Below are 26,535 nucleotides of genomic sequence, written 5' to 3'. Positions count from 1 at the left end.
GGCTGGTTGTAGTGTCGTTTGGAAATCCCGTTCCAACCGCCCTTTGGACCCAAGGTTGGCTCAGCCAAATTGGATAGGTCGTGAGCATCTATCGGTAATTCCTCAGGTTAATTCCGCAATCCCAATGGGGATTGTAAGGTGGCAAACAGGCCTGAGAACCTGCTCAGGACTGTATACTTATCTGGCGGTGTAGGTCATTTTTAAATGTCCGAACAGAATAACAAGAACGGTTCTGCGGCTGTAAACATATGCAAGTGGATATAGAACCGTCTCATTACAATGGCACAATTTTCTGCAAACCATTCACATGACACAAACACAAACACAAACATCAATATTACATTTTTATCACAATTCAAGGTTAGTTACAGTGGAGCCTGCAAGTGTCTCAGTGATAAAAAGAGATTTCCATACTTTCTTCATACATACCCAAGTGATGTTCATTTTGTATTAGCCATGATTCACCTGGTGCAACACTTTGGTTGGGTATATGTTGGTGTACTAGCTGTGGATGATGAATATGGCAGAAATAACATGATTCAGTTCCTAAATGATGGACCGCACAATGGGATATGCATTGCTTTTCGTCAACTTTGGCAGGAAGAACTCGGATTGAAAAACCTTCAAACTGTTGGTGAGAAATATTTTGTTCCAAGTGATGTACAGTAGATGTTAAGATGACATTTGCATAATGTTTATCAAATAGGAGAATAAAAATAATGGTTTTTTGCAATACTACCATTTGTCCGTTAAGGAAAACAATAAGCAAGCAAATAAATAAGCAACCAAGCAAATCGGTCTTGCGGTCTTGCCGGCGAGGTTACGTTTTTTCGAAGCTGTCCACGCTCTACACACTATCGAAGTTAAGTAATTGTTCGCCTTTGTATTTTCCTCAAAACTGTATTTATTTTATGGTGTGTGTACCTACAGTGGGTCCCTCGGAAGATTCTCGGTGTAAATCTTTCATACCTGTGCAGAAAATCGTGTTAATTCGTGTCGTGTCTTTTGAGGCCTTGTACCGTACCGTGTCCTACCTTAAGGCTTTGTTTTTTCTCTCAGCGGTCCGTCGATTGTGCTCCAATTACTTTCGTTCTCTGTTTTTCCCAGTCTTTTCACCCCATACTTCCTTGTTTAAAATCTCAAAGAACAAAAAAAACCAAAAAAACAATTCCTTCTCTGTTTTTATTCGTTGTTCTTCTTCATTTATTCGTTGTTCTTATTCGTTCGTTCTTTCTTCGACCACGTGTTTCTCCCCCATTTCCCCAGATAGTTTTCACTGTTAAACTTTAAAATGTTTAAACTTTCCCCTGAAGTACTGTATTCTGTCGTATATTATAACACCTTTTTCTTCTTCTTCTTTAAAAGGATGCTTTCGACTTTCTCACCAAATCTATTCTTTCCAAAAAAAAAATCCATCTCTGACAGTGCCTCTTTCATACATTCCCTAAACTCACCTGCACTCCACCCCCCCCCCCCCCCCCCTCCAGCGTCCTTAAACGTATTTTTGACTCGAAGGTCACAAGAAACTCATTTTGCAATAAATGTTCATTTCCCATTAATCGTACACTTTCCAAAATCCAATCTCACCCTCCCCACCAAATCTTCCCCATCACCCCTCCTCTCCAAAACTTCCCCATCACCCATCCCTTTCAAATCTCCCCCCTTGCCCCTTCCCTCCTAAACTCTCCCCACACCCCTCCCCTCCTAGACTCCCCCTCACCCCTCCCCTCCTAGACTCCCTCCTCACCTCCAAATCTCGCCCATCTCCCATCCCTTTGAAATCCCTCTCCTTGTCCTTTCCCTCCTAAACTCCCACCGAACCCCTCCCCTCCTAAACTCCCCCTCACCCCTCCCCTTCAAATCTCCCCACCCTCATTTCTTCTCCATTTCTCCCCTCTCACCCCTCCTCCTCAAAGCGTCCTCCCCACTTCTTCCCCCTTCCAACTCCCACCTCCATCTCCCCCAACCTTCTGCCTCGATCTTCCTCCTCCTCAAATAACACCTTACTGTGCCTCACCCAATCACCATCAAACCTTTTGTCCACCCCATCCTTCCCTTTCTCCAAGCTATTCTGAAATCTCTGACACACCTTCAACAGCTCTCCCTACCTCTTCCTCCTCTTCCACATCTTACCCTACCCTTCCATCCCCCCTGTTCTGTATCCGATGCTCCCCCTTCCTCTTCATTAACGGAGTGGACCTCAAACATCCAGGGCCTTCGTTCAAACTTAACTGATCTCTCCATACAGGTTGCTTCTGACAAACCAGATGTGATCTCCTCAACAGAAACTTTCCTCCTTCATGATGTCTCTGATTCCTTAGTATCTCTCCCGGGTTACTCCCTCCTCCGGTATGATAGACCTGAGCCTCGTCCTGGTGGTGGGGTTGCTATCTTTATCAAAAACTCTTTCTCACTCGCCCTGCACTGCCCGCTCTCCACCTCACCCCCAGGAATACCTCTGGCTACAGCTTCCCCTTCGCTCCCACCTTTTGTACATATGTGTGTTGTACCATCCACCAAACAGTGATGACTCCATCTACATCTCGCTGTCTGATCATATGGACCAACTTCTATCTACTCATCCCAACTCTCTCTTCCTCATATGTGGTGATTTCAATTGTCACCATGCCAGTTGGCTGGGTGTGGGTACCGCTCTCACCAGCCATGGCTCCTCAGCAAAGGACTTCTGCGACTCACTGGGACTGACACAATCTGTCAATTTCCCGACCCGGCTCTCAGTCAACGGAGCATCCTCTCTTCTGGACTTGGTTATGACTAACTTCCCTGAAAATGTCTGCTGCTCTTCTGCTCCAATCAGCTCATCTGATCATGTGCTTGTTAAAGCGGACATCTCTCTGACCATTCTCAGGGAGCCTCCTCAGCGTCGACGAGGCTGGCATTTCACTCAGGCCAACTGGCATGGTCTTCAAGCAGCCATCAATCATCTGGACTGGTTTCCCATCGCTACCGCCTCTGACATCAACTCATCCTGGGAATTCTTCCAAAGAATGTTTAATTATTCAATTAATAACTAATTTTTTTTTTTTCAGTTACAGATTCTGATGAAAGGGTGGTGGTTTATGTGTTCTGTGACCGAATTGATTAATAATTTAATTTTTTTATGATTATTATTTATTTATTTTCATTATTAATCATTTATTTATTTTCTTTCTCATTTGGCCAATATCTCAGTCACCTTTTAAGCTGCGAAGCTAATATTTGGACATCACAGTGTCCAAGTGGTGTGGCTATCAAGGATATTGTACACCGCACCTTTCCTATGCCATCTCCAGGCATTGCAAATCGTCATTGCTGGGCACCGAAGGGGGCTCGGCAGTGACGCACGCTGAAAGGGAGTACTCAGTTTTCACTCTCGTTTGTTGTACACCGCTCCTTTCCTATGCCATCTCCAGGCATTGCAAATCGTCATTACGGGGCACCGAAGGGGGCTCGGCAGTGACGCACGCTGAAAGAGAGTACTCAGTTTTCACTCTGGTTGTTTGTTTCCTTGGTTGTTTGCTTGCTTTCTTGTTTTCTTGTTTGTTTTCTTGTTGTACACCGCTCCTTTCCTATGCCATCTCCAGGCATTGCAAATCGTCATTGCCAGGCACCAAAGGGGGCTCGGCAGTGACGCACGCTGAAAGAGACTACTCAGTTTTCACTCTGGTTTCTTTCTTGTTATACACCGCTCCTTTCCTATGCCATCTCCAGGCATTGCAAATCGTCATTGCCGGGCACCAAAGGGGGCTCGGCAGTGACGCACGCTGAAAGAGAGTACTCAGTTTTCACTCTGGTTTCTTGTTTGTTTTCTTGTTTTCTTTCTTGTTTGTTTGTTTGTTTGGTTGTCCGGGCGATATCTCAGCCATCCTTTGAGCTAGGAAGCTGAAATTTCGGCACAATAGTGAGCAAGTCCTTTGTCAAAAACGGTATATATATTTTTTTGATTAATCAATAAATTGAGGAGTTATTTAATTATTAGCGATTAATAAAATACTTATTTAATTAATCAAATTTCCTTTCTCTTCTGACCATTAACTCAGGCACCTTTTGAGTTAGGAAGCTGATATTTGGACATGCCAATGACCAGGTGATTTGGCTGCAAAGGATATTTTTGATTTATTAATTAATCAATTAATCGATTAATTATTTAATTATTCGATTAATGACAAAAAAAAAAAAAATTTTAAGTTACAGATTCTGATGAAATAGTGGTAGTTTATGTGTTCTCTGACCAAATTGATTAATAATTTAATTTTTTTATGATTATTATTTATTTATTTTCATTATTAATCATTTATTTATTTTCTTTCTCATTTGGCCAATATCTCAGGCACCTTTTGAGCTGGGAAGCTAATATTTGGACATGAGTGACCAAGTGATGTGGCTATCAAGGATATTTTTGATTTATTGATTAATCATTTCATCTATTAATTATTTATTGATTAATCGATTAATTATTTATTGAGTAATCAATTATTTATTTAATTTTTTATAAATGACTTATTTAATTAAATTTCTAAAAGATATATCTTCGGATGAAGCACTCGTGGTTTAGTTATGCGATTAGCCAATTGATTATGAAAATATTTTGTGATAATCTTTTATTGATTTTAATTATACAATTAATCAATCAATTAGTGTACACCTCTCCCTCCCAATGCAGCCTCAATGAGCTGCACTGCGGTATTGCCGGGCGCCAGAGGCGCCCCGGCAATGCCGCGCTGCAGCATATTTAATTATTTGGCATGGGGTGGTGTACTTTGAATGTATGTGTACTTGTTTACTTGTTTTCTTGTTTTCTTTCTTGTTTGTTTGTCCGGGCGATATCTCAGCCATCCTTTGAGCTAGGAAGCTGAAATTTCGGCACAATAGTGAGCAAGTCCTTTTTCAAAAACGGTATTTTTTTTTTGATTAATCAATAAATTGAGGAGTTATTTAATTATTAGCGATTAATTAAGTACTTATTTAATTAATTAAATTTCATTTCTCTTCTGACCATTAACTCAGGCACCTTTTGAGTTAGGAAGCTGATATTTGGACATGCCAATGACCAGGTGATTTGGCTGCAAAGGCTATTTTTGATTTATTAATTAATCAATTAATCAATTAATCGATTAATTATTTAATTATTTGATTAATGACCAAAAAAATTTTTTTTTTTAAGTTACAGATTCTGATGAAATGGTGGTGGTTTATGTGTTCTCTGACCGAATTGATTAATAATTTAATTTTTTTATGATTATTATTTATTTATTTTCATTATTAATCATTCATTTGTCTTCTTTCTCATTTGGCCAATATCTCAGGCACCTTTTGAGCTCAGAAGCTAATATTTGGACATGAGTGACCAAGTGATGTGGCTATCAAGGATATTTTTGATTTATTGATTAATCAATTAATCAATGTATCGATTAATTATTTAATTATTCAATGAATTACTAAAAGTTTTTGTTTTTTTCAGTCACAGATTCTGATGAAATGGTGTTTGTTTATGTGTTCTGTGACCGAATTGATTAATAATTTAATTTTTTTATGATTATTATTTATTTATTTTCATTATTAATTATTTATTTATTTTCTTTCTCATTTGGCCAATATCTCAGGCACCTTTTGAGCTGGGAAGCTAATATTTGGACATGAGTGACCAAGTGATGTGGCTATCAAGGATATTTTTGATTTATTGATTAATCATTTCATCTATTAATTATTTATTGATTAATCGATTAATTATTTATTGAGTAATCAATTAATTATTTAATTTTTTATAAATGACTTATTTAATTAAATTTCTAAAAGATACATCTTCGGATGAAGCACTAGTGGTTTAGTTATGCGATTAGCCAATTGATTATGAAAATATTTTGTGATAATCTTTTATTGATTTTAATTATACAATTAATCAATCAATTAGTGTACACCTCTCCCTCCCAAAGCAGCCTCAATGAGCCGCGCTGCAGCATATTTAATTATTTGGCATGGGGCGGTGTACTTTGAATGTATGTGTACTTGTTTTCTTGTTTGTTTGTCCGGACGATATATCAGCCATCCTTTGAGCTAGGAAGCTGAAATTTCGGCACAAGAGTGAGCAAGTCCTTTGTCAAAAACGGTATTTATTTTTTTTGATTAATCTATAAATTGAGGAGTTATTTAATTATTAGCGATTAATTAAGTACTTATTTAATTAATCAAATTTCCTTTCTCTTCTGACCATTAACTCAGGCACCTTTTGAGTTAGGAAGCTGATATTTGGACATGCCAATGCCCAGGTGATTTGGCTGCAAACGCTATTTTTGATTTATTAATTAATCAATTAATCGATTAATTATTTAATTATTTGATTAATGACCCAAAAAATTTTTTTTTTTTAAAGTTACAGATTCTGATGAAATGGTGGTGGTTTATGTGTTCTCTGACCGAATTGATTAATAATTTAATTTTTTAATGATTATTATTTATTTATTTTCATTATTAATTATTTATTTATTTTCTTTCTTTTTTGGCCAATATATCAGGCACCTTTTGAGCTGGGAAGCTAATATTTGGACATGACAGTGACCAAGTGATGTGACTATCAAGGCTATTTTTGATTTATTAATTAATCAATTAATCGATTAATTATTTAATTATTTGATTAATGACAAAAAAATTTTTTTTTTTTAAAGTTACAGATTCTGATGAAATGGTGGTGGTTTATGTGTTCTCTGACCGAATTGATTAATAATTTAATTTTTTAATGATTATTATTTATTTATTTTCATTCTTAATTATTTATTTATTTTCTTTCTTTTTTGGCCAATATATCAGGCACCTTTTGAGCTGGAAAGCTAATATTTGGACATGACAGTGACCAAGTGATGTGACTATCAAGGATATTTTTGATTTATTGATTAATCATTTAATCGATTAATTATTTATTGATTAATCAATTAATTATTTAATTTTTTATTAATGACTTATTTAATTAAATTTCTAAAAGATACATCTTCGGATGAAGCACTAGTGGTTTAGTTATGCTTTTAGCCAATTGATTATGAAAATATTTTGTGATAACCTTTTATTGATTTTAATTATACAATTAATCAATCAATTAGCGAACACCTTTCCCTCCCAATGCAGCCTCTATGAGCTGCACTGCGGTATTGCCGGGCACCAGAGGCGCCCCGGCAATGCCGCGCTGTAGGATATTTAATTATTTGGCATGGGGGCGGTGTACTTTGAATGTATGTGTACTTGTTTTCTTTCTTGTTTTCTTTCTTGTTTGTTTTCTTTCTTGTTTGTCCGGGCGATATCTCAGCCATCCTTTGAGCTAGGAAGCTGAAATTTCGGCACAATAGTCAGCAAGTCTTTTGTCAAAAACCGTATTTTTTTTTTTGATTAATCAATAAATTGAGGAGTTATTTAATTATTAGCGATTAATTAAGTACTTATTTAATTAATCAAATTTCCTTTCTCTTCTGACCATTAACTCAGGCACCTTTTGAGTTAGGAAGCTGATATTTGGACATGCCAATGACCAGGTGATTTGGCTGCAGAGACTATTTTTGATGTATTAATTAATCAATTAATCAAATAATCGATTAATTATTTAATTATTCGATTAATGACAATTTTTTTTTTTTTAAGTTACAGATTCTGATGAAATGGTGGTGGTTTATGTGTTCTCAGACTGAATTGATTAATAATTTAATTTTTAAATATTATTATTTATTTACTTTCATTATTAATCATTTATTTATTTTCTTTCTCATTTGGCCAATATCTCAGGCACCTTTTGAGCTCGAAAGCTAATATTTGGACATGAGTGACCAAATGATGTGGCTATCAAGGATATTTTTGATTTATTGATTAATCAATTAATCAATTAATCGATTAATTATTTAATTATTCGATTAATTATTTAATTATTCGATTAATTACTAAAAAAAAAAAAAAAAAAAACAGTTACAGATTCTGATGAAATGGTGGTGGTTTATGTGTTCTGTGACCGAATTGATTCATAATTTAATTTTTTAATGATTATTATTTATTTATTTTCATTATTAATAATTTATTTATTTTCTTTCTCATTTGGCCAATATCTCAAGCACCTTTTGAGCTGGGAAGCTAATATTTGGACATGGCAGTGACCAAGTGATGTGGCTATCAAGGATATTTTTGATTTATTGATTAATCATTTAATTGATTAATTATTTATTGATTAATTGATTAATTCTTGATTAATCAATTAATTATTTAATTTTTTATTATTTACTTATTTAATTAAATTTCTAAAAGATACATCTTCGGATGAAGCACTTGTGGTTTAGTTATGCTATTAGCCAATTGATTAAGAAAATATTTTGTGATAATCTTCTATTGAATTTAATTATACAATTAATCAATCAATTAGTGTCCACCTCTCCCTCCCAATGCAGCCTTTATGAGTTGCACTGCGGTATTGCCGGGTGCCTGAGGCGGCCCGTAAATTCCGCGCTGTAGGATATTTAATTATTTGGCATGGGGGTGGTGTACTTTGAATGTCTCTGTACCTGTTTGTTTTCTTGTTTGTTTTCTTGTTTGTTTTTTCCGGGCGATATCTCAGCCATCCTTTGAGCTAGGAAGCTGAAATTTCGGCACAATAGTGAGCAATTCCTTTCTCAAAAACTGTATTTTTTGTTTTTTGATTAATCAATAAATTGAGGAGTTATTTAATTATTAGCGATTAATTAAGTACTTATTTAATTAATCAAATTTCCTTTCTCTTCTGACCATTAACTCAGGCACCTTTTGAGTTAGGAAGCTGATATTTGGACATGCCAATGACCAGGTGATTTGGCTGCAAAGGATATTTTTGATTTATTAATAAATCAATTAATCGATTAATTATTTAATTATTCGATTAATGACAAAAAAAAAATTTTTTTTTTAAGTTACAGATTCTAATGAAATAGTGGTAGTTTATGTGTTCTCTGACCAAATTGATTAATAATTTAATTTTTTTATGATTATTATTTATTTATTTTCATTATTAATCATTTATTTATTTTCTTTCTCATTTGGCCAATATCTCAGGCACCTTTTGAGCTGGGAAGCTAATATTTGGACATGAGTGACCAAGTGATGTGGCTATCAAGGATATTTTTGATTTATTGATTAATCATTTAATCGATTAATTATTTATTGATTAATCGATTAATTATTTATTGAGTAATCAATTAATTATTTAATTTTTTATTAATGACTTATTTAATTAAATTTCTGAAAGATACATCTTCGGATGAAGCACTAGTGGTTTAGTTATGCTATTAGCCAATTGATTATGAAAATATTTTGTGATAATCTTTTATTGATTTTAATTATACAATTAATCAATCAATTAGTGTACACCTCTCCCTCCCAATGCAGCCTCAATGAGCTGCACTGCGGTATTGGCGGGCGCCAGAGGCGCCCCGGCAATGCCGCTCTGTAGGATATTTAATTATTTGGCATGGGGGCAGTGTACTTTGAATGTATGTGTCCTTGTTTTCTTTCTTGTTTTCTTTCTTGTTTGTTTGTCCGGACGATATCTCAGCCATCCTTTGAGCTAGGAAGCTGAAATTTCGGCACAGTAGTGAGCAAGTCCTTTGTCAAAAAAGATATTTTTTGTTTTTTTAATAATAAATTATTGAGGAGTTATTTAATTATTAGCGATTAATGAAGTACTTATATAATTAATCAAATTTCCTTTCTCTTCTGACCATTAACTCAGGCACCTTTTGAGTTAGGAAGCTGATATTTGGACATGCCAATGACCAGGTGATTTGGCTGCAGAGACTATTTTTGATTTATTAATTAATCAATTAATCAAATAATCGATTAATTATTTAATTATTCGATTAATGACAATTTTTTTTTTTTTAAGTTACAGATTCTGATGAAATGGTGGTGGTTTATGTGTTCTCAGACTGAATTGATTAATAATTTAATTTTTTAATGATTATTATTTATTTACTTTCATTATTAATCATTTATTTATTTTCTTTCTCATTTGGCCAATATCTCAGGCACCTTTTGAGCTCGGAAGCTAATATTTGGACATGAGTGACCAAATGATGTGGCTATCAAGGATATTTTTGATTTATTGATTAATCAATTAATCAATTAATCGATTAATTATTTAATTATTCGATTAATTATTTAATTATTCGATTAATTACTAAAAAAAAACAAAAAAAAAACAGTTACAGATTCTGATGAAATGGTGGTGGTTTATGTGTTCTGTGACCGAATTGATTCATAATTTAATTTTTTAATGATTATTATTTATTTATTTTCATTATTAATAATTTATTTATTTTCTTTCTCATTTGGCCAATATCTCAGGCACCTTTTGAGCTGGGAAGCTAATATTTGAACATGACAATGACCAAGTGATGTAGCTATCAAGGATATTTTTGATTTATTGATTGATCATTTAATCGATTAATTATTTATTGATTAATTGATTAATTATTTATTGATTAATCAATTAATTATTTATTTTTTTATTAATGCCTTATTTAATTAAATTTCGAAAAGATACATCTTCGGATGAAGCACTAGTGGTTTAGTAATGCTATTAGCCAATTGATTAAGAATATATTTTGTGATAATCTTTTATTGATTTTAATTATGCAATTAATCAATCAATTAGTGTCCACCTCTCCCTCCCAATGCAGCCTCTATGAGTTGCACTGCGGTATTGCCGGGCACCGGAGGCGCCGCGCTGTCTGATATTTAATTATTTGGCATGGGGGCGGTGTATTTTGAATGTATCTGTACTTGTTTGTTGTACACCGCACCTTTCCTATGCCATCTCCAGGCATTGCAAAACGTCATTGCCGGGCACCGAAGGGGGGTCGGCAGTGACGCACGCTGAAAGGGAGTACTCAGTTTTCACTCTGGTTGTTTGTTTTCTTTCTTGTTTTCTTTTTTGTTTGTTTGTCCGGGAGATATCTCAGCCATCCTTTGAGCGAGGAAGCTGAAATTTCGGCACAATAGTGAGCAAGTCCTTTGTCAAAAACTGTATTTTTTGTTTTTTGATTAATCAATTAATTGAGGAGTTATTTAATTATTAGCGATTAATTAAGTACTTATTTAATTAATCAAATTTCCTTTCTCTTCTGATCATTAACTTAGGCACCTTTTGAGTTAGGAAGCTGATATTTGGACATGCCAATGACCAGGTGATTTGGCTGCAAAGGCTATCTTTGATTTAGTAATTAATCAATTCATCAATTAATCGATTAATTATTTATTGATTAATCAATTAATTATTTAATTTTTTCTTTACGACTTATTTCAATAAATTTCGAAAAGATACATCTTCGGATGAAGCACTAGTGGTTTAGTAATGCTATTAGCCAATTGATTAAGAAAATATTTTGTGATAATCTTTTATTGATTTTAATGATACAATTAATCAATCACTTAGTGTCCACCTCTCCCTCCCAATGCAGCCTCTATGAGTTGCACTGCGGTATTGCCGGGCACCGGAGGCACCGCGCTGTCTGATATTTAATTATTTGGCATGGGGGCGGTGTACTTTGAATGTATCTGTACTTGTTTGTTGTACACCGCACCTTTCCTATGCCATCTCCAGGCATTGCAAAACGTCATTGCCGGGCACCGAAGGGGGGTCGGTAGTGACGCACGCTGAAAGGGAGTACTCAGTTTTCACTCTGGTTGTTTGTTTTCTTTCTTGTTTTCTTTCTTGTTTGTTTGTCCGGGAGATATCTCAGCCATCCTTTGAGCGAGGAAGCTGAAATTTTGGCACAATAGTGAGCAAGTCCTTTGACAAAAATGTTATTTTTGGTTTTTTGATGAATCAATTAATTGAGGAGTTATTTAATTATTAGCGATTAATTAAGTACATAATTAATTAATCAAATTTCCTTTCTCTTCTGACCATTAACTTAGGCACCTTTTGAGTTAGGAAGCCAATATTCGGACATGCCAATGACCAGGTGATTTGGCTGCAAAGGCTATTTTTGATTTATTCATTAATCAATTAATCGATTAATTATTTAATTTTTCGATTAATGACTAATTTTATTTTTTTAAAGTTACAGATTCTGATGAAATGGTGGTGGTTTATGTGTTCTATGACCGAATTGTTTAATAATTTAATTTTTAAATGATTATTATTTATTTATTTTCATTATTAATCATTTATTTATTTTCTTTCTCATTTGGCCAATATCTCAGGCACCTTTTGAGCTGGGAAGCTAATATTTGGACATGGCAGTGACCAAGTGATGTGGCTATCAAGGATATTTTTGATTTATTGATTAATCATTTAATTGATTAATTATTTATTGATTAATTGATTAATTATTGATTAATCAATTAATTATTTAATTTTTTATTATTTACTTATTTAATTAAATTTCTAAAAGATACATCTTCGGATGAAGCACTTGTGGTTTAGTTATGCTATTAGCCAATTGATTAAGAAAATATTTTGTGATAATCTTTTATTGAATTTAATTATACAATTAATCAATCAATTAGTGTCCACCTCTCCCTCGCAATGCAGCCTCTATGAGTTGCACTGCGGTATTGCCGGGTGCCTGAGGCGGCCTGTAAATTCCGCGCTGTAGGATATTTAATTATTTGGCATGGGGGTGGTGTACTTTGAATGTCTCTGTACCTGTTTGTTTTCTTGTTTGTTTTCTTGTTTGTTTTTTCCGGGCGATATCTCAGCCATCCTTTGAGCTAGGAAGCTGAAATTTCGGCACAATAGTGAGCAATTCCTTTCTCAAAAACTGTATTTTTTGTTTTTTGATTAATCAATTAATTGAGGAGTTATTTAATTATTAGCGATTAATGAAGTACTTATTTAATTAATCAAATTTCCTTTCTCTTCTGACCATTAACTCAGGCACCTTTTGAGTTAGGAAGCTGATATTTGGACATGCCAATGACCAGGTGATTTGGCTGCAAAGGCTATTTGGCTGCAAAGGCAAACACAACATTTGAGAGCAGGGACATCGGGAGGACTTGGGGGGAGGTGGGAGAGGATTAAAACATATGAACACTGCAAGGACTCTGGGGTGAATTACCGGGGGTAGAAAAGATCAAGGTTTTCGATGGGGGAAGATAAGAGATGGTGGTGAACAGCTGTTTTAAAGACCTGGAGGGAGGAGTGGGATTGAAGGGAGTGGGGGAGTTTGTTCCAGAGGCGGGAGAAAAGGGGAAAATGCTGACTACATGCTGTCTTTGGACTACATGCTGAAAGGGAGTACTCAGTTTTCACTCCGGTTGTTTGTTGTGCACCGCTCCTTTCCTATGCCATCTACAGGCGCTGCATAACGTCATTGCTGGGCACCGAAGGGGGCTCGGCAGTTCCGCATGCTGAAAGAGAGTACTCAGTTTTCACTCTGTTTTCTTTCTTTCTTGTTTTCTTGTTTGTCCGGGCGATATCTCAGCCATCATTTGAGCGAGGAACCTGAAATTTCGGCACATTAGTGAGCAAGTCCTTTGTCAAAAAGTGTTTTTTTTTTTGATTAATCAATTAATTATTAGCGATTAATTAAGTACTTATTTAATTAATTAAATTTACTTTCTCTTCTGGCCATTATCTCAGGCACCTTTTCAGTTAGGAAGCTGATATTTGGACATGCCAATGACCAGGTGATTTGGCTACAAAGCTATTTTAATTTATTAATTAATCAATTAATTATTTAATTATTCGATTAATTACTAAAATAAAAAAACATAAAAAATTCAGTTACAGATTCTGATGAAATGGTGGTGGTTTATGTGTTCTGTGACCGAATTGATTAATAATTTAATTTTTTAATGATTATTATTTATTTATTTTCATTATCAATCTTTTTTTTTTTTTCTTTCTCATTTGGCCACTATCTCAGGCACCTTTTGAGCTAGGAAGCTAATATTTGGACATGACAGTGACCAAGTGATGTGGCTATTGTAGTAGCTGACTTCCAGACTCCTTTCTCAGCGAGACTTCTCGATTAAGGATTAAGACAACCTCACTGGGTTCAAACCGAGATTTATTCAGATATTGCAGAGAGAGGGAAACAAACATTATTACAACTACATGCAACAAAACACACACACAAATGACTCGTCGTTCAGTGAAGGAAAATCTCTCTCTCCTCCAGTCTTGCAGTCTTCTGTTAAATAGGAATCGTACCTTCTTATCTTCCACCGTTGGAATCTGGGGCCTAGACTTTCTGGCGCCTCTCAACATCTGTTTTTCATCATAGAGACTCAAAAGTTGATAAAGTCAATCCCTTGAGCCCCAGTAATGGGGTGGTGCATACTGGCTTCGAGCTAAGTCAGCATTCTTGCCTCCGTTCACATCCTTAGAGATCACTGGGTCATCCCACAGATGTCTGACAATTGTCAAATCTAGGTTCCATGCATATTTCGTTACATGCTTTGAGAACTCATTTACAACTTTTGAGTCTACCAGAGTCCGAGCTATACTCTTGAATTCCTAAGTTTGTAATACATAGAAATACACACATCTCAATAATATAATTACTCCTTTTCTGCAAGATCATTATGAACCATAGCATAGTATTATTAAGATTGAGCAAATGATGAAACTATTTCTAATTATTGTCATTACAATACATTTTATTAATTAAGTGGGTCAGGGACAAGTTTGAATTTGACTGTCTGCGATAACTCGCCGACTCCTAACAAATGTAGAGGTCTTCATAACTTCTATAATTCCTCAATTTTTTCTTTTTGTTTAAATTAAAACAACTAATTTAAACATCAACCTTCAAGGTACTCAAATTACAAAATTTGGTGATCCAATTTTCAATTCCTAAGGCATACACCGTCATCCTGGAAGAATCTGATCATAAAAACATTTCTTTGTTCGTTGACTCTTTCCATATGGATAATTCAGTTCATTTCATTTGCATCATAAATATCTCTAAAAACAAAACTTCACCTTCACCAATACACAACAATTTCAATTCACCATTTTCAAAATAATAAAACATCTGCAACATTTGGCAATTATTCTTCGAAAATACGTTTTGCTTCTGAACAAATGTTGACCTTCTGTTTGAAAATCAAGTATGAAACATTTTCTTCTGATGTCTTCATAGCACCTACACTATTTCGCGTAGGGTTTCCGCTGTTGTAATAGCTGGGCGGAATCATAAACTGACCCTGCTCTGCATGTAGCATCCTTGCCACTCTTGCTGTGAGCCATAGTAGTTCTTGAACAAGGCCTTCATCCAGTTGTAGTTGACTTGCCTCCTCACTCATCATGAGCGTGGAGCAAGTATTGATGTGATGTTGGTTGACCAGCAAGATGTGGAACAGAGATGACAGATGCATCCACAGCAATGTTAGGACCATGGTGTTCAAGTTATCCATGGCCCATGCCAGGAGCAACCAGCAAAATCATGCACAGCCGTTGTAGAGGAAGAAGCACAGCAGTCCATTTACAGATCCACGCTGGTTCCCCGGAAGTTGGTGGAGCAATGACACAAGTCACCACATCCAGTAGAAGTTGCAGGTAAGATGTTGTCATCCCACAATTGCTGACGTGATGAATGTTCCAGACATTTGAACAGAAGCAAGTTATCAGCCTTTCTTCCATACGTTGCAATGTGATCCAGGCAAATGGTCACATGAATTTTCCTTGGTGAAGGTAAGCATCCGTCTCCAATCTTGCAAAGGAGAATGTCTTCATCATTCTTTGAGAAGGAGGGTGTATGCCAAGATTAACTTCATTTTTATCCACAAATTTTCTTTCTCGAACTTCTTCCCAATGCCGTTATCACTCCATTTGAGATGTGATCTGGTCTTATCCTTTACTCAGCCACATCTGTATCTGCTTTCAACACACTCTGAATCAGATAGGGTACATCTTGACATGAAATTACCATGTTTTAACTAATCATGTATATCTTAAAACAGCTTCACATTTAACAATTTGCTGTTTTCCTCAAAACATTCAAAAAGTTATATTCATTTATATACTTCACACAGACAATATCCAAATCAGGTATGTATTTTCACATATATCACAAAGACATAAAGTCCAACATCAGATGTGTTTAATTTATGATATCTCCACCAACTCAGATATATCCAACCTTCTGATTAATTAATTGACAATTTTAAAATTATTTAAAATTATATGGTCCTCGTAATACAAATCAATGAGGAATGTAATCACTATCTTACCTTCTATATCAACAATTTTCCTTATATTACTACCAAACAGGTATGAAATGAGTCCTTCATATATCTCACAAATGCTTAATTCATGTATTTAAAATCATTCATTAATAATGTTTAAATCACAAACAGGAATACCTAGTTCCAATAATGTATTCATTATCATAGATATCCTCACTTTTTTTTTTTTACTTAGGGTTTAATCAGTAGTTTCTACAATTCTGTTTGATTTTTAAAATGGTGCGTGAAGTTACATCAGTTTTCCTGGTTTCAAACTTTGATGATATTAGTTCACTGATCTTATAAGACCGACAATACATAACATCCTTTTATCTTATCATTCTGAATCTGCACTGTCCATCTGTATCATTGTTCGATTCAGTCTCTTTATCAAAGTCACCATTTCATGGTTAGTTATTTTGTTCAAACACAGTTACCAAAGCTTTTAAGCAAGCCACCATATGGGTGTTTGTATTATTTACATCATGATTATTGCTTTCTCAATTTTCACTTCAACAAACAGATATTCAAGTATCTTAGCTGTTACTTTTCCAAATATATATCTCTCTCAATCTTACAAAACATTTGTACAATCATGGAATTTTGCTCCCTTATCCCTTAACTCTTTAGATATTTCATTTACAAGCATTTCATGTACTTCGTAAAAATAAACATATATTCACGTGAAAAAGTAGGTACACCCCATGTAAAGTTTTGACTTTTTCAACATATTTCCACATACAACTATTTGATCTTCATTTCAACAATATTGATAGATAAAGGTGATATAATATAACAAATATCATGAGACATTTACATTTTGTAGTCCATTGTATAATTTAAATAAACATAAATGCAAATTTCGCATGTGGAAAAAGTAAGTACACCCTATGTAAAGTTTTGACTTTTTCAACATACAACTATTTGATCTTCATTTCAACAATATTGATAGATAAAGGTGATACAATATAACAAATATCATGAACCTTTTACATTTTGTAGTCCATTGTATAATTTAAATAAACATGAATGCAAATTTCGCATGTGGAAAAAGTAAGTACACCCTTGGCTCTAATAGGTGGTATTGCCCCCTTTGGCAGAAACAACCTCAAGTAGGCATTTCTTATAACTGTCTGCCAGTTCTCAGTTGACCATTCTCAGGGAGCCTCCTCAGCGTCGACGATTCTGACATTTCACTCAGGCCAACTGGCACGGTCTTCAAGCAGCCACCAATCATCTGGACGGGTCTCCCATCTCTACCGCCTCTGACATCAATGCATCCTGGGAAATCTTCCAAAGTAAATTGCTCTCTCTCATGCACAGATTTATCCCATCTCGTCTTCAGTTGTCATACCCTTCCTCCCGTCCATGGTACATGGATACTTGCCTTCCTCTCCTGGAAAGCTAATCCCACGGAAGGAAATCTCATTTCCTTTCACAAAGCCCGCAACAAGTGTGTCTCCACCCTCAGGAGAGCCAGGAAACAATATCTCTCCATTCTCAAGACAGAACTCTCCTGTCTGTCTCCCTCTTCCAAATCCTGGTGGCGTCTGGTCAAATCTGTTTCTGGTGTTTGTTCCCCCTCCATCCCCTACCTCACCTCAAATGGCTACACAGCTGACTCCGCACGTGAAAAAGCTGAATGCCTCAGCTCTGTGTTTGCCTCTAAATCTTGTGTCCCAAACCCATCCCTCTCTGTACCCACCGTACCCAGTCGTACCCAGCTGCTCCTGGACTCTGTGTCCTTTACTCCTGACAAGGTGGAAAAGTTTCTGTCAACCCTCGACTCTGATTCTGCAACTGGACCTGACGGCATCAGCCCACGGGTCCTAAAATCATGTTCTGCCGCTCTTTCACTCCCCTCTCTTTGTTCTCTTCACCCTCTCTTTTGCTCAAGGTCATCTGCCATCTGCTTGGATATCAGCCAACATCACCGCTTTACACAAAAAAGGTGCAAAAACAGATCCTAGCAACTACAGACCAATCAGCCTTCTCCCAATTATCAGCAAAGTCATGGAATCCATCATTGCTTTGGATATGAAATCTTTCCTCTTCTCCAATGGCTTGATCTCTGATCATCAATTTGGTTTCAGACCAGGTCACTCTACTCTGAACATGCTGCTTCTGCTGTCTCAACAATGGATGGAGGTCCTCAATGCCGAACAGGAAATTAGAGCTGTCTCCCTTGACATATCACGTGCCTTCGATACGGTCTGGCACCCCGCTCTGCTCACCAAACTCTCCTCTTTTGGTATCCATGGAAATCTCCACGCATGGCTGGCAGACTTCCTCTCTAGTCGTAGTCAACGCGTGGCCCTGAATGGGTTTCTCTCATCTCCTCTTCCTGTTCAGGCTGGAGTTCCCCAAGGCAGTGTTTTGGGCCCTGTGCTTTTTCTGGTCTTCATCAATGATCTCTATGACTCTCTTGAAAATCCTCTCCATCTCTTTCCTGATGACTCCACTCTCTGCCACTCCATTCCTCATCCCTCAGATCGGCAGTCTGCAGCCTCCTCACTCTCTGCAGACCTGGACAAAATCACAGACTGGTCAAACAAGTGGAACGTGTCTTTCAATCCTGACAAATCTCACACTCTTATGATGTCTCTCCGAAAAGACCGACTGGACAACCCTCCCATCCACTTTCTGAATAATCCTCTCCAAGAAGTTCTGTCACTCAAGCTTTTGGGTCTCACTATTTGCCATGATGTTTCCTGGGAAAACCACATTTCAAATCTGGCCTCCAAAGCCAGTCGCCGAATGGGAATCCTCCGTCGTGCGAAGTCCTTCCTTGGCACACATGAGCTCCTCACCACATATAAGGCTTTCATCCGCAGCTCAAGGGAATACTGTTCCCCCCTCTGGGCTGGTGCTCCTGCCTCACACCTAGCTCGTCTTCACGCTGTTGAAACCAAAGCGTTCAGAATAATTGGATTCTCCCGCGATGAAGCTACCTCCGAGGGCCTTTCACTTACTCACTGCAGGCAGGTTGGTGGTCTTTCTGCCTTCTACCGACTCCTCTCTGGCCTTGCTCCTCCAGCTCTCTCTGGGCTCTGTCCCCCAAATATTCCTACAGGTCACACAAGATCTGCCTGCAACCCTCTTATGGTTAAACTGCCAAAATCAAGACTCTCTGCTCACCTTCACTCCTTCATTCCTCATTTCTTCCACCTCTGGAACAAACTCCCTCACTCTCTTCAATCCCACTCCTCCCCCCAGGTCTTTAAAACAGCTGTTCACCACCATCTCTTATCTTCCCCCATCCAAAACCTTGATCTTTTCTACCCCCGCTAATTTCACTCAAAATCCACTTTTTTGAAATACCAACTTCATTCCTGGAAGTCCTTGGTGTACTGTGTTTATACTTCTCCCACCCCCACCCCCCTTCCCACGCCGCCTTCCCCCAATCCCTTTCCCTCCCACACATTCCCGATGTCCTTGCTCTCAAATGTTGTGTTTGTGTGCTTCCCCTTCTCTCCCCATCTTGTCCACAACTCCCCTTTTTATATACTTTGTTTGTTTGTCTCTTCGATTTCTTTTTGTGATAAATGTTAGCTCTTTCACGAGCCTCGATTCTGTATACAAAAAAAAAAAAAAAAATTTTTGTCTCTGACATCGACTGGGAGAAATTTTTCCCACTCCTCCATGCAGAATTCTTTCAGCTGTGCGATGTTTGAGGGGTTTCTTGCATGCACAGCTCGTTTCAAATCCCTCCACAACATCTCGATTGGATTTAGATCCGGGGTTTGACTTGGCCATTCCAGAACCCTCCTTTTCTTTCTTTTCAGCCATTCCTTGGTGGATTTACTGGTATGTTTAGGGTCATTGTCATTTTGCAAGGTCCACCTTCGGTTGAGCTTCAACTTTACGACAGATGGCCTCACATTATCCTCAAGCACCCTCTGGTACAATGAAGAATTCATCGTGGATTCTATGATGGTGAGCTGCCCAGGCCCTGATGCAGCAAAGCTGCCCCAAACCATAATATTTCCACCACCATGCTTTACAGTTGGTATCAGGTTCTTGTGGTCAAATGCTGTCTTTGGTTTTCACCAAACATGTCTTCTTGTACTGTGGCCAAATAGCTCTACCTTTGACTCATCTGTCCAGAGCACATTGTTCCAGAAGTGCTGCTCTTTGCCTCAGTGTTCATTGGCAAACTTTAGTCTTGCCCTGATGTTCTTTCTGGACAGCAACGGTTTCCTCCTGGCACACCTCCCATGTAGATCAAATTTGTGCAGCCTCTTTCTAATGGTAGACTCGTGCACTTTGACATCAACAGTGGCAAGAGCGATCTGTAGGTCCCGTGATGACATTCTGGGGTTCTTAGAGACTTCTTTCAGCATCTTGCGGTCTACTCTCGGGCTGAACTTGCTGGGGCGGCCTGGGCTGAACATGTTGGCCTTTCTTTGGAATATTCTCCACTTGTAGATGATCTTCCGGACAGTCGAATGATTGATTTCAAATTGTTTGGAGATCTTTTTAAATCCCTTCCCAGACTCGTAGGCATCTATAACCTTCTTTCTGAAGGCCTCAGAGAGCTCTTTTGATCTAGGCATGGTGACGCCGCATACTTCAACAACAAAGAGCAAACCAAACTAAATGTCTGAGCTTTAAATAAGACAGGTTCTTCCAAGATCCTCTTTGACGATGTTCTAATCATTTGCACCTGAGCTGGTGCACCTGATTCTAATTTTAGGTATTTGAAGTAGTGATAAATTTCGGGGTGTACTTACTTTTTCCACATGCGAAATTTGCATTTATGTTTATTTAAATTATACAATGGACTACAAAATGTAAATGTTTCATGATATTTGTTATATTATATCACCTTTATCTCTCAATATTGTTGAAATGAAGATCAAATAGCTGTATGTTGAAATATGTTGAAAAAGTCAAAACTTTACATGGGGTGTACTTACTTTTTCACGTGACTGTATATATATACAGATCTTATTATTCATGCAATGGTTTTCCTTGCCAACTGTCCTATTATAACATTTTAATACACCTTTGGAAATATCTTCCCACAAAATGGAGCAATAAATTCCCTCCCTTACTTGTTAAATTCTCATCTGTAAATTACATATGCAATTACAGTTTTTTCCCAATTTGTCTGGCCTTTACGGCCATAGAAGTTCCTGCTAACATGCAGTCCCTTTTTATCTGCCAAGCAAGTAATCTTCCACATAAGACCTCCACCAAATTTGAAAATCTGGGATTTCTGATTATATGGATGCATACGCTCAGGACATTTCAGGCTGCTGTTAACAATCCACTGCGATAAATTAATTCCTTTGCCCACAATTAATTAATTAGTACAAATTGAGGATGTTATCCCTATCATATTCATTTCAAGACAGGTATACTGTCGTTTTCAGCAATCTTTTGAGAGAAAAAAATACACACAAACTCATGTATTATTTATATTTGTTTGCATTGGAACCATTATTTTCATATCAAGGTGGGTGTCAATTTCATAAAGTTTGTCTCTTAATTTTTAAAAACGCAGATACACAAATAGACAAAACAAATTCTTGGAAAACCCCGACAATGTCCACATTGAAATCACCCTTTGTCTCCCACAATAACTTATCCAAATTTGACAGCACACCCGTTTACATGCCAGTCGACCACTGACATATCAATCGTCCAAAAACAATCGTCCGAAATTCCCACCTGATCATCATGTGACTCCCATCACTTGGTTCCCAAAAATAAATTTGCAAGCCAATTGTTTCAAACTTTGTAAATTCAAAAATTGTTTTGCCCAAAATGCTCCCTAAAACCCCATTTATAATTGGCAAATATGAGGCTTCCAGAATTAACTCTAATCCTGGATCTTTTAATTCAATGTTCCCAAAATTCTCCAATTTCGGCATTTGATCAATTAATTATTATATTGCTAATAAGCAAAAATGAACCATTCTTGCTCTGAAGACTTTTCAACCACAGGAAGCGTCGACAGTTGCTCATTTTGGTCTAGTGATCTGGTCTGTTGAAGCCAATAGTCATTTGGGATCTGCAGCAACGAAGGCCTAATCGTTGTCTGAGGTGCGGGTGAGCGCTGGTACCCTTGATCTTGGTTCCCCTATGAAATAGTCTCCTTTTTCAATACTAGTGGGGTGGCTTAGCCCAAATATTCAAAAGAATTGTGCATTTTGTGAAACAAGCACCAAATTTGGCACAAATGTACATTAATATGTTGCGAACATTTTCAGATATTGGGCCACTTGAAATTCCGTAATTTTTTTTTTCAAATTTTTTCAAATTTCGTAATTTCAAATTTTTCGGGTGACACCGTCACAATTTCGGTCTTCGAGGCCGGCCGATAGGAAAAGTGTGACCGGAAGGGACGAGGTTCTCCTGACCACGTGGCCCTCGATCTGGGAAGCAAGAGGCGTTCCATTAGTGGACGCGCCCCTCACGCCCGACTTTTGGGCGGCCCCGGCAGGCCGTTTGTTTTGACGTTCCGTGACAGGCCCCGCACCCCCACCTCCGGGCCGACCGGAAGCTTGTGCTGAGTACATCATACCTGAACAACTCAGTGAGGCAGAACACAGCAGTGCACACCAGGGTGACCCCTTCAGTGCATAAACCAATTAACCTGTCCACTGCAGGGCATATAGAAATGAAGTTATTTTCTGCATATAATAATAATATAAGTTCAGTTCTATATAACAATTTCTGTTATCACCACTACCACTACAACTACCACTACTACAAGCTTTGTCTGGAATTTTGTGGACTAACAGACAAACAGACATACAGACAAGCTGGGATCAAAACATTACCTCCTTCCACCATTGAGTGTAGAGGTAAACATCATGGAAATTATATCATGCCCTAGATTTAATTCATGCTTACCCGTGTATTTGCTTCACTGGTTCACAAGGTCTTTTGCATACATGTAATTCAGACTCTCGTCTTCATTGCTGACCACACAATGTTCGCAACATATTAATGTACATTTGTGCCAAATTTGGTGCTTGTATCACAAAATGCACAATTCGTTTGAATATTTGGGCTAAGCCGCCCCACTATATCGGCCGGCCTCGAAGACCGAAATTGTGACGGTGTCACCCGAAAAATTTGAAATTACGAAATTTGAAAAAATTTGAAAAAAAAAATTACGGAATTTCAAGTGGCCCAATATCTGAAAATGTTCGCAACATATTAATGTACATTTGTGCCAAATTTGGTGCTTGTATCACAAAATGCACAACAGGTTTGCTATGCTGCTACACTATACGGACAATGTTGTCTCCAGTGTCCCAATTCTCTACACTTGAAACACCGGTCCTTGTCATTGCCTGTTCTTTCAGGCCTACCTATCCTGTTACTTCCTTGTCGATTAGGTCTCTGATTTTCCCTTGGATCATAAGAAAATTCTCTGTACCGTTGTATTTGGTGAGACAAATGGGAATCAGATGGGGGCAAATGTCATTTTCACTCCTACATTCGAAGGCAGTTGTGCATGTATCTCCTTCAATGTATCCTGTATCCTTTTTAGTTTAAGTTCTAGGCCCATTATCCTTTCTTGCTTTTCCCACTTCCTGGGCTCAATATCCCAATGATGGAATGCCAGCCAGTCTACCGTTAGGTTCTGTCTCCTCCTGGCTTTTAATTCTTGACCTAATTTCTCCAATCGACTTCACTCAAATGTACCATCTCTTGGAAACTCCTTGGCATGTCCTTTTGTCCACAAATACCAGTTCTCAACATCCTTAATGGCCTCTATACCACAATGGGTGTCCATATAATATGTACAAGTACCTTTTTGTGGAATATCTGATCCAACTTGTCTACCCTTACAAGTTACAGGCCCTATTTCCCATTATGCCTATTGAATGTACTAGGTAAACTACTATGCTCTGCACTTCTGCGTACACCTGTACACACCATCCGCTGTGTGTACTATAAATAAAATCTACTGGGGTTATTCCACCTTGAACACCGTAACCTGTATGTTGCGTCTTCTGAGGTTGGTATGACAGTCGTTCTTCACTGGTGATTCCAGGAAGAGTCTCTCCAGCTTTCAATTGACGACTGCAGCTGAGTCCAGGAACACCTCCTTTTTGTACAACCGTTTCACCAACCGATCCCCAAACTGATCAGGCAGGTAAATCACCACAGATAGGTGGAGAACCACATATCAGTCCCTCGTCACCAGAGCCAAAACACTTTTGCGGAGGCCAGGTAATTGCGTTCCCTGTTGAAAAGGCACGCCAGATGTTAAGCACATATAATATATATATATATATATATATATATATATATATATATATATATATATATATATATTGTTACGGAACACAACGTCGGCCTCTGTTCCCCTTATCGAGGGGGGATTAGTCCCCTCGTTTATGACTGACCGACGTGGTCCCTGACGCTGCCCAGCTACCTCCGGAAAGGCAGGTGCACAGCCCCGTTCGTACCGCGGACAGATGTTTAATTGCCGAGCGGTTTTATCAACCGCGGCACGAACTATTAACAGAAACTAACCCGATTCCGAAACGTTGGCCAATTCGTGCCACAGGTGTTCAATGTGGAAACCTCAAAGACGAACGGATGTGAAGAAGAAGAAGGCAAAAGGTAGGAAATACGAATAGGATTTATTACTATTATTTACACAATCAAAGAAACCAAGGAAGAAGGAAAGATAAGAAAATAAAGGCAGAAAGAGGGACGGACCAGAAGGACACAGTGCAATATTAACTTATTCTAAACAGGCTTAACTTATACCCCAGGACAAGACACACAGAACAAACTCACGTACACAAAAGGATGGAATGGCAGGAATGGGTGGAGGGATGAGAAGGTTCAGGTCCGTGCAAACGGCAGGGCTGGAGGTGACAGCTCCGACTCCTCGCACTCTGGTTTACAGAACGGGCGACAGGGAGATCCGAAGACCGCGGCACGTCGAGGTTCGCGTGCCCGCCCTGGTTGGTCTTCAGGGTGCTGGTTGGTATCGCGAGCAGGGCGTGCCGATTCTTACTCGCTTTCCTCTCCAGAGCTCACTCTCTCCTCCTCAACTGAACTCTTATGCACTTCCACTCTGCTGCTTCTCCTCCACTGTGCTCAACTCCACTCTCGGTGGACTGCTCTTCCTCCACTGAGCTCTGAACTCAACTGGTGGACTGCTCTTCCTCCACTGAACCTTCAACAACAACCACCGGTGGACTTCTTACGCACTTCTCTCTCCGACGCATCTCTCGTGAAGAGGCTTCACGTGTGCTTTTATATCGCCTGGGGCGATCAAGCCGCCGGCCTCCAGGACATGCCTACTGGGCCGCTCACTGCAGTGCCGGTTGGCTGGCACGGGCTCTTTTTCTCCACCCCTGATGACGATGGGCGACCACGCCCTTCTTCTCCGAGTTTACCTCGTGGCTAATTGAGTCTTGCGGCAAAAACCGCAACCCCAAAGCAGCAGCGGCGAATGCAGTTGGCAATAGCTGACAAAAGGGGAATTGGCAGGGAATCTACTTCATTTGAATTCCGTGCAATGCAGTGTTAACTAGTGGGAACAGAGTCTTAACCTACATAGAATAAGGAGATAACTGTATAGAAGGATATATGATTGGCTACGTGATTGTATATGGAATAACTACGGGAACGACCTTTGACCTTTATACACAACAAATGGAGGAAGGAGGGTGATATTTTACAACAATTAAACACAATTCTCATATCCATAACTATATATATATATATATATATATATATATATATATATATATATATATATATATATATATATATATATATATATATATATATATATATATATATATATATATATATATATATATATATATATATATATATATATATATATATATATAGACCTTTCCTTCGCTTTTCTCAACTTACCACCTTGCTCATTTTTCAAGGCATCTTCACATTGACATGAATATTTTGATTCCACATTGATTTCACAATGTGAAATTTATCACATTCTTTAATCAAATTAATCTTCCACTCAAATCAAAATCAAAAATCAGAATGGTTCGTCTTCTTCTATCAAATTTTTTTTTTCAAAAAAATCAAAGTTATTTTCACACTATTCTGATATCCACTCTAATCCATTTCCCTATCAAATCTAACGGAGGAGCCTGGAAGAGAATCGAAAATCAAAAGCTCTATCAAATGAACAATATTGTGTTGGTCAAACCCACGAAAAAGCAAAAACACATCAGCAAAAAAATCCTAATAAAATCCAATAGAACACCATTTAGCTCAATGCAGCCTGATTCCTCATTTTACTGGTAGGAAACACAATACCGCTTCCTGGAGGCCCTCCAAGAAGCGACATATGCTTCCCTCTTGTCCTATTACCTCCATCAAAAGAGAGGATATTAC

This window comes from Myxine glutinosa, chromosome 3 (genome assembly GCF_964187855.1).
Source record: "Myxine glutinosa chromosome 3, kmMyxGlut1.1, whole genome shotgun sequence".
Lineage (NCBI taxonomy): Eukaryota > Metazoa > Chordata > Myxini > Myxiniformes > Myxinidae > Myxine > Myxine glutinosa.
Note: the sequence above shows the minus strand (reverse complement) of the source record.